Here is a 10,396-nt window from a genome sequence, read left to right on the forward strand (position 1 = left end):
CAAAAATTCGTGTGTAATTATTTTATTTCCAAATTTCAAATCCAGAGGTTGCAGGAATGGTCTATTTTCTTCTTTCCCTGTTGCTCCTATTATGTTTGCTGGTTTTGTTCCAATTTTTCCTTTACAAGTATTTAATACCAAAAATGTCGCTCCTGTATTGACTAGGAATTCAACTTCTTTTTCTCCCAGCTTAATTATAACCAGAGGTTCAGCTGGGTTCCCCTCCGGTCCCCTTCATTCATCCAAAACCATCATTCTGGCTACCTCCTTACGAATATTTCCTCCTGAACATTGCTCATTTTTAGGACAATCTCTTTTCCAATGTCCTTCCTCTCTACACAAAGCACACTGATTTACTCCTAAGGGGGTGTTAAAATTCCGATTGCTAAAATTCCTAAATCCGTCTCGTCCACCGACACCTCGTCCTCTGCCTCTACCTCGTCCTCTGTCTGATGTTCCTGTTATTACGGCCAGTAATCTATTTTCTCTGGTTCTCCTTTCCTCCTTTTCTCTGTTATTATATACTTTCCAGGCTGCTTCCAACATTTTATTCAAACTCCTTGAATCCTCTCCCTCCAGCTTCTGAAGTTTCTTTCTTATATCTGGTGCCGACTGTCCCATGAAAATCAAAGCCAACTGTATCTGGGCTGCCTCTGTATCCACTCTTAAATCAGTATATTTTCTGGCAGCTTCCTTCAGCCTTTCCAGAAACACTGAGGGAGATTCATTCTTATCTTATCTCACCTCATATATTTTAGACCAATTCAGAGATTTAGGCATAGCATGTATAACTCCATATAAAATGCATTTCTGATATCGTCTCAGCTTTTCCCTATGCTCCACATTATTCGGATCCCACTGCGGATCCCCAGATGTGTAGGGATTGGCGCTCGGAAGATCTCGCGATGTACGGAAAGAGAACGGTTAAAGGAGGCGGGATGACCGACAGACAGTATATAAGGGCTTGACGCAGTTGAATAAACGCCATTTGCAGCATCCTCATATTGGTGTCAGTGCTCTGTGGCCCAGGGTATGATGAACCCTGTGCCGAGTCCCACGGGGTGATCAGACGAATGTCTACAAGTGGTGACCCCGACGTGATTGGACATCGGCGGATTACGCAGGGCGTAATCGAAGGCCTGGCCAGGCATGGAAGCGGTCCTGAAGGTGTTGGACTCGTGCTCTAGAGAGGTAAAGATCCCTATGGGACAGAAAGAAGCGAAAGCTTGCCTAGAGCGGCTCCAGAAAGAGGGAGCGATAGAGCGCCCGGGGGACATATTGTCTCCTGAGTGCTGGCCGAAATGCACCGCGGCTTTAGCGGAGCGGGCTATGGCGACGCAGCATGGTCCGGAGTTAAAGACGTGGGGGCGGATTAGGGCGATTTTGAGGAAAGTGCGGGAGGAGAGCTTAACATGGAAGGAAGCGAAGAGATTGATGCAGGCGCAGGCGGATCGGGGCGTACAGGCGGATGGGGAGGCGCAGACAGAAGGGCTAACGGAGGTAGCGGAGCAGACGCCTCTGGTGCTCCCAGTGCAGCCGTCGGCACCGGCCGAACCACCGGGATACCCTTGGGAGGAGTTGGGACGGGAGCGTGAACGGGCAAGAGAGGAGGAGCGGGAGAAAGAGCGACGGTTAATTCAGGAGGCAGAGGAACGAGTGGCTGAGCAAAGGAAACGGGAGAAGGAGAGGCAGAGACTAGAGGAGGCAGAGAGGGCTGTGATGAAGGGATCAGAAAAGGAGCAGGTAGAGGAGGGAGCGGTTCCCCTGTATGATCCGGAGGATTGGGTGCCGGGACGTGTTTTGCGAACCGTGCCACAAGCGCACCCTAAGATGGCGCCGACATCCGCTCTCTCCCCGGATGTCTCTCCGGAAGTCGGGAGAGGCGGAGCACGGCCAAAGGAAGGAGGAAGGAAAGCCAGGACACTCCCACTTCCGCGCGTAGCGGAAGAGGAGGAGAGTGGGCCGGACTCAATCGAGAGGTTGGCTCAACGGTTAGAGGAGGCGTGGCAACTGGTGGGCGGAAACCGCTGTCGTCCGCCACATGCAGCGATAAGACAAAAAACTATTTCCGGCTGTAAGGCGCAGTCGGCAGCAGCCAGTGAAAAGGCAACGCCTATGTCTTTAACACCTGCGCCCGACCCAGCTACAGATCCGCTGCAGATGCTGCAGCGAGTAGTAGAGGAGTTGCAGGAGCAGGTGAAGCAGCAGCGGGAGCTGCTACAAGCAGCTGGGGAACAGAAAGGAGTCCCCAATTCACCAAAGGTCACGTTGCCGGACTGGAAAATTGTAGCAAAGGAATGTGTTATGGACGGCATACGTTTTGAAGGACCCCCTCTAGTTTGCCCAGTCCGAGCTGGTCCAGGCGGTGTAGGGGTGGAGTGGTCTCCGTTGGATAGCAAGCTTTTGCAACAAGTGAAGAAGGCCGTGGATGATTACGGCTTAGGACATCCCATGACAGGCTCTCTTTTAGATGTGGTTTTTTCAGGTTCACTGACTCCCTGGGATTCGCGACAGTTTTGTAGTATGATTTTGACTCCCACCTTTTTCTTGATTTGGAAAGAAGCTTGGACAAACAGATTACAGGCAGCACTAGTTGAGGCCCAACAAGAAAGACCCAACCCATTAGCTAATTCGTCAGTACAGCGTCTGCGAGGGTCAGACCCTGGTCAGCTGACACCGCAGCAACAGGCGGGGCAACTTACAGCTAGGGAATTGACAACGTCGACGCGGGCAGCGCGTGCAGCCTTGACAGCTGTTGCACCCCTGATGACTCCGAAGGAGCCATGGACGAAAATCAAGCAAGGGGTAGCAGAGGAATTTCCAAAATTTTGTGACCGGTTACAGGGAGCCATAGAGCAGGCGCATATCCCTGATTCAGCTAAAGGACCAGTGTTGTTGGAGTGTGTTAGACAGCAGGCGAATGAAACTACAAAAGCGATCTTACGGACAGTGCCTCTGGGGGCATCCCTTGGAGCGATGGTAGAGGCAGTATTGAAGAAGCAGCAGGAGGTTCCTGATTCAGTGGTGCAGTCAGTTGTGGCTGCAGTAAAGGCTCCGGAGCGAAGAGGTAGCTCCGGACAGGTGGTTTGCTACCGTTGTGGTCGCAAAGGGCATAAGAGAGATCAATGCAAGGCAGAGAAGCGTGAGTCAGGAGGTCCTCCGGGGCCTTGTTGGAAATGCGGACAAACAGGACATCTGGCAAAGACCTGCCAAGCGGGAAACGGCTCTCGGGGGAGGCAGCGGGGCATGCCTCCCTCCACCTCACAAGCGCCCCACAACGCGTCCTCCGCAACGGCGACGGAGCAGTCGCGGAGCCCCAAGTGGCCTTGGTGTTAGATTGCTGGAACAGGCCACATGTACAGGTCTGTATAAGGATTGTGGCCGACAACATCACACCACGTGAGCTGTGGTGTTCTGCACTCGTGGATACGGGTGCTGATGTCTCTTGTCTTCCTCATGGAATGTGGCCAGATTCTTGGCCTACTGTACAAAGCCGCTTAGAAGGACTGGGTGGTAACTCTCTGTCGGAACATTCACTGCTGGCCTGTTGGATTTCTGCCCAGGACTCCGACGGGTCAGTCTTGGTTGCTAATGTCAGACCGCATAAGGCACAGGTGTCTGAGCCTTTACTTGGCCGTGACGTGTTGCAACAATGGGGTGTCCGCTTGTCAAATTTTTGAGTGGGGCCACTGTCTACCTGATGCGCCGCGAGCTTGCGGTATGTATGAAGTGGAAAACCACTGATCCGGTTTGGGTAGAACAGTGGCCCCTCACGCAAAAAAAATTGCAAGCGGCGACTGAAATTGTAAATAGAGAACTCAAAAAGGGACACCTTGTTGAGAGCACTAGTCCATGGAATACACCCATTTTTGTTATCCCAAAGAAGGACAAGAACAAATGGCGGCTACTACAGGACTTGCGGGCCATCAATGCGGTATTAGAAGACATGGGGCCTTTGCAACCCGGCCTACCTATTCCTTCTGCTCTGCCAGATGGCTGGCCAATTTTGATCATGGACATTAAAGATTGTTTTTTCTCTATTCCGTTGGCAGAGGAAGACCAAGAAAAGTTTGCTTTTACACTCCCAGCAACCAACCTGGCTGAACCAGCAAAGCGGTATCAGTGGACAGTTTTGCCGCAAGGCATGAAGAATTCACCAACCTTGTGTCAAAGGGCAGTGGCCCTTGCCTTGCAGCCGGTAAGGCAAAACAATTCTCAGTTGGTCATCTATCACTACATGGATGATATTTTGGTGGCAGCGCCTTCAGAGGAGTCCCTGCGTTCTGGTGAGCAACAAATTTTACAGGCTCTGCAGGCGGAAGGCCTAGAAGTGCAAGAGGCTAAGACGCAGAAAGGGCCAGCCTGTAAGTATTTAGGACTCAGCATTGGCCCTCATGCAGTCCGAGCACAACAGCAGATCTTGGAGCCAGTCGTTAATACTTTGCATGACATACAGAAATTAGTTGGAGCTTTGCAGTGGTTAAATGGTGTCTTGCCCATTCCCCCCGATTGGATGAGTCCTCTATATGAGCTCTTGAGAGGACACCACCCGTGGGAGAAAAGGACTTTGACTCAGGAAGCAAAGAACTCATTGAATAGGATTGCAGAACTCATGAGTGTAGAAAGCTTGCACAGATGGCAGCCAAAAGAACCATTGCAACTGTATTTGAGCCTGACAAAGAAGGGTGCTATTGGACTAGTAGGCCAAGGTGAACCCTCGAAGCCTAGGGCTCTATGGTGGATTACATCCACCCAGATAAAAACGGCTTTTCAAGCCTATTCAAAGGCACTGGCATTGTTGATTTTGCGGGGACGCGAAGTGACCCGTAGAGTGTTCGGGAAAGAGCCAGACAGAATCTGGCTGCCGGTACGTGCGGAAACATGGCAAAGGAACCTGAGCCAACAGGACGAACTGGCTTTGGCCTTTGAGGGCTTTGTGGGACAGCTAGCGTATGGGCCCACTCTGGAGGCAAAGACCTTTTTGCCATTGCTGTGTCTAAAGCCAGTCCTACGCATCAGTGAACAACCGGTGCAAGGTCCTACTCTGTTTACAGATGCTTCTTCACAGACGCAGCAAGCAGTAGTTGTGTGGCAAGAAGGCACTGATTGGAAAAGAATGGTGTACCAGGATGAGTCATGCTCAGTGCAGAAACTCGAAGCCCATGGGATTCGCATGGCTCTTTGCTTGTTTCCTGAACAGCCCTCGAACATCGTGACAGATTCGATATATGTGGCGAAACTGATACACACTATGACAGAATCTGGCTGGCCTATTTCAGAGGTAGCCGTCATGTTGGAAGCAGCGCTTACGCGACGATCTGCGCCCGTATCAATTATTCATGTGACAGCGCACACGAAGCATTCAGGGTTCTATTATGATGGAAATCGTCGCGCTGACCTAGCTGCTCGTCAGGTGAACACTCTACAGCAGGCCCGGCAGTTACACCATGACTTACACATTGGAGCAAAGGCACTGTCACGGCACTGTGACATTCCCTTACACCAGGCACGGGACGTTGTGGCTACTTGTCCTCACTGTCAGCATTCTCCTTTGTGGCTCGCGGGAGTGAATCCGCGGGGGCTAGAGCCCTCGGAGTTATGGCAAACTGATTTCACCATGTATCCACCCTTTCAGCCATCCCCTCACATTGCGGTTACCATCGACACCTGCAGTGGCGTTCTCGTTGCGACTCTCCACAGAAAGGTCACGGCCCGTGCTGCGCAACAACATTGGCTGACTGCCATGGCGTGGTTAGGTTGCCCACGCACTATCAAAACAGATAATGGGTCCTGTTTTATCGCAGCTTCTACCCAACAGTGGGCAAATCGTTGGGGAATCCGTCTGCTTCACGGTATTCCCTATAACAGTCAGGGACAGGCCATTGTAGAACGCGCACATCGCACATTAAAAGCCAAGCTTGATGTTCTTAGGGAGGGGGAGCAGGTATCCCAAGAGACAGACCCTCTTGACCACAAAAATCATCAGCAACAAAATCCCAAATGCCGACGTTCTGCTCGTGAGACCCCTGTGCACCATAATGCACGGTTGTTGGCTTTAGCGCTATTTGCACTCAATCAGTTTGCCCGTGGTACAGAGTCACAGAGTCCAATGCAGAAGCATTGGCAACAGGCGATAAGGGGAGTAGGGCCAGCAGTATTGGTCCGTGACCCAGAAACAGGAAAGTGGGAAGGTGGGTGGCGCTTGGTGACACAGGGAAGAGGGTATACTGCAGTACAATCATCAGAGCACCCAGACTCACGCGTGCGCTGGGTGCTGGCACGGTGGTTGAAACCAGACCTCAGTCAATAACGACTTATTGTGAGTTATTTTGCAGGATGCCGTTCAAAAGATCGTCTGAGTGCCTGCACTGTGGTTGCTGCGACCCTTGGGTGCTTGTCAAGTGTGACCGCTGTGGACAACAACTCTGGAGACGCACCAGCCGAGCATCAAAATGGTGTGACCGATGTTTTGAACACCGCAGATCCACTTTACAGCAACCGCTGTGTGTACCCCACAAGCAGGGGACTATGATATGCTTTTGGACAAAGCCAATCTGTTACAGGAGGCAGGTGACAGTGGCTTGACAATCTCCTCTCGTCGACCTGGCAATGGCTCCTGTCTTTGATTGACTGGAAAACGTTGGCCCTGCTTGGAATCCTTTTGGTTGTGGTGGTTATCATGGTTTGTTGTGGGATACCAGCACTGACTGTTTGCGTGCGGAGACTCTTTATACAGAGTGCGGGTACCGACCAGTACGCACGAATTACCATGAGTTGGTGGAATCGCGCTTATAGCTGTAACGCCAGTTTGTACCGTCGGTCATCCGCCATAGGGAGGGGGAACTTGTAGGGATTGGCGCTCGGAAGATCTCGCGATGTACGGAAAGAGAACGGTTAAAGGAGGCGGGATGACCGACAGACAGTATATAAGGGCTTGACGCAGTTGAATAAACGCCATTTGCAGCATCCTCATATTGGTGTCAGTGCTCTGTGGCCCAGGGTATGATGAACCCTGTGCCGAGTCCCACGGGGTAATCAGACGAATGTCTACACAGATGGAAAATTCTGCTCTAATGTTCCACCTGTTATCCCACTCAGTACAGCCACTTCTGCCTGTGCTTTGCCAGTCTTTAGTACCATCTGTTTCTCTGTGTCATCCAACAAATTATCCAGAATCACCTGTAAATCACTCCAGTCCGGATTTTGTGTTCTGATTATAGTATCCACTACTCTACCTACTCTCTCTGGATCTTCTCTATATATTCCGGCTGCCTGCTTCCAAGCCATCAAATATGTAACCGAAAAAGGCACTTTTACATACACCGGCCCGTCACTACCAACTCCCTGCCGCAAAGGAGCTATTGTTTGTGCCTGCTGTCGGGTCCTTCGAGAAATGGGGGTATGGATTACAACTTCAGACGGTCCTTCTCCCACATCCTCTATTCCACTACTTTCCGGTTCTTCTATTTGCTCCCTATGTTCTTGATACCAATTCCTTCCTCTCCTAGGAGGGGATATATCCAAGTCTGGCCCTTCATCTTCTCTAGAGACAGTTATTCCCTTTAAACACTCTTTTCCAGTATCACACGCCAAACAACATTTCTTCTCCTTCTTGTTCTCAGACTTTATAGTCATCACCAAATTGTCTCTATTAGTTAGCTTACATTCATCCTTCCAATCCCGTCTCTGCCTTAAGTAAAAAAATAAATCCACATATGGTATTTCATTCCATTTCCCTTCCCTTCTACAAAACAACATTAACTGCATAATGGTGTTATAATTCAGTGTCCCATTCATGGGCCACCTTTCCTGGTCCTCTAATGTATACAGAGGCCACCAATGATTACAGTATTCAATCATTTGATTTTTCCGCAAATCATCCTGAAAATCTTTCCAATGTGCTAATAAACATCCTAAAGGAGAAGTTCTTGGTATCTTTCCATCAGTGGACAAATTTCCCATACTCTTACTCTTAAATAGTTTGGCCAATGCCATTTTGTTTATACCCAATACCAAGTAGGTAATATATATATCAAATATCAGAAAATCAATGATCAATTTACCAAACCAAATATCAAATGCCAAACATCAATTATAAATTTCAAATGTGAATCAAATACCCGGTAATAAACACAAATATTGTTGCCATGTAATGGAGTCCACCTGCTTGCCTAGGGCACGGATAAAGCCGACTTCCCTAGGCAAGAGTCATAACCAATATCCCCTGGCAAATTATTAACCAACAGGACGTATTCACTCTTTATAACTTCCAGCCTCAGTCTAAGCTATACCATACGATACAATTGAATCTATTACTTCATTCTTCCAAATTCCACGCTCGTTTCGTGCACGTCTCACACTTATGACACTCACACTTGCACCTTTCCACAATTGTCAGTTCAAACAAAGGTATATAACATACTATAACACAATTCTTAATTCTGATTTGTGATACTTCCAAATATACTAAATATTTCGCAAAAGTACACATTTACTCTTAAAGGTTCCTTGAGATTAGGATTCAAAACCAAAAGTTTCCAAAATGCTTTTGAAGCTGGGACTCTAACCCAAAGTCTTCAAAAGTTGTGGGACTCCAACCCACTCCCAAATTGTCCAACCCAGCAATAGCTTTCGCTTATGTGTTATGGGCAGACGCCTAGGCTTCCACTTCTATCAGGATCCTTTAGTCCAACCCTGCGCAGCTTTCGCCGCGTCTGACAGGCAGACGATACAGTGGGACTCTAACCCACCGGTGGGACTCTAACCCACTCTAGTGGGACTCTAACCCACCTTTCTTTAGTGTTTCAAAAGAAGTGTCTTACCAAATCCAGGGGACGTCGCAAAGAGCCTTGTGGATCGGGGATCGATGGGTATCCCCGAGAAATCCTCGGCGCCGGCTGGAACCAATCAGGTCCCCGACTCCTCCGGTCTCTCTCAGAGAGGTCCCATCTGGGTCGCCAGAAACTGTTGCCAAAAACCTCGGAATAAAGAACTTATCAACACCAATTTAGTGCAGATAAGCAGACACTTCTTTATTGACGGCCGGGTGCGTGGGTGAGTCCTCTCACAAACCACGCACCCCAAATACCAAAATCACACACCTTATATTGAACCTATTCATTCATATTCATTAGATTTACGAGAAAGATTATACATATCCATTAGATTTCTGGGAAGTCATTAGCATATGTTAATGTCCTTTACGCATGCGCATTGAAGGTCTCTGGTGGTCTTCTAAAGTCCTCTGGTGGTCTTCCACAGTCTTCCTCGCTTTGTCCGATAGTTGACCTCTCAGGTGATTCTGCGCAGTACAACTTTCGCCATCACATATTTGATTACATAAAATACATTCAATGTTAATTCCCAAATTTAACCTTTTCAATGATTGGCCCTCAATCACGTCACTTTATTAATATTCTTATACTAAGACACTCATTGGCTGATTTCACCTGGTTCCACTACCTGTAATGTTGACCAAAGTGGGGTTTCATGCAACAGAACTAAGGTCCATAACGATCTCTCTCAGTTTCTTAAAACAAAACACTACAAAACTAACAAATTGGTCAAAGTTTCTATGGTTAACTAATTTTAAACAATACTTATTCTTTCATTATTGTGCACAGCACATCTTGTATGTTCCTAAATTTCTATGACTATATTGTTGTTATAATCTACTCAAAATCACCTTAAATCTCAAACTTGTTAACTAAGTTCTATATATTTTTATTACTTGTTATCTAAATCCTAAATGTTCCTACTAAATGATTTTGGCCAATTCTTCTGACCTTGGTACTGGGTTCTACAAAGGGTTTCACAGCAGCTGCCGGTTGTTAATCAAATGTGCAAAATACAATAGAGATACTTTTACTAAACCACTTCTTACTATTTTAACTATGATCAAATCAATAATAAATCAAAGCTACTGAATAATTAATAACAAATAATATAATCAATAACAATCAATAACCAATCAGTAACACTTCTGCTCAGTTAAGGTTTTAATGGGCATTGCTTCTATCTCTTGGGTGGCTGAGGTTGCCTTCTTTGCTTCATAGTCAGCCCGGTTATTTCCTCTGGTATAAAAATCCTGTCCCTTTTGGTGCCCTTTTACATGCACTACTGCTACCTGTTCTGGTTCTCTGATTGCAATAAGAATTTGCCTTATTAATTCTTCGTGGATCAAACCCTTACCCTGGGTATTGATAAGTCCTCGCTCTTCCCAAATTTTCCCAAAAATATGTACTACCCCAAAGGCATATTTTGAATTTGTAAATATGGTTCCTACTTTTCCTTTTAGCCTTTGCGAAGCCTTTAATAATGCGTATAATTCACAGGCTTGCGCTGACCAGCTAGGGCTAAGGGGGCCTGACTCCAGTACTGTTTCCTTTTTCCCATC

General features: G+C 47.7%; 1 protein-coding gene across 1 annotated transcript in view; it reads right to left on the reverse strand.

Moving 5' to 3' along the window:
- Positions 1-1,846, reverse strand: part of CDC42SE2 (CDC42 small effector 2) — a 328,251-nt gene extending 326,405 nt beyond the window's left edge. The window contains exon 1 of the mRNA XM_049794171.1: positions 1,825-1,846. The gene's annotated coding sequence lies outside the window, so the exon portion shown is untranslated. The remainder of the gene's footprint in view (positions 1-1,824) is intronic.
- Positions 1,847-10,396: the final 8,550 nt, after the last annotated feature.

Source organism: Accipiter gentilis, chromosome W, assembly GCF_929443795.1.
Source record: "Accipiter gentilis chromosome W, bAccGen1.1, whole genome shotgun sequence".
In the NCBI taxonomy this organism is placed as follows: Eukaryota; Metazoa; Chordata; class Aves; order Accipitriformes; family Accipitridae; genus Astur; species Astur gentilis.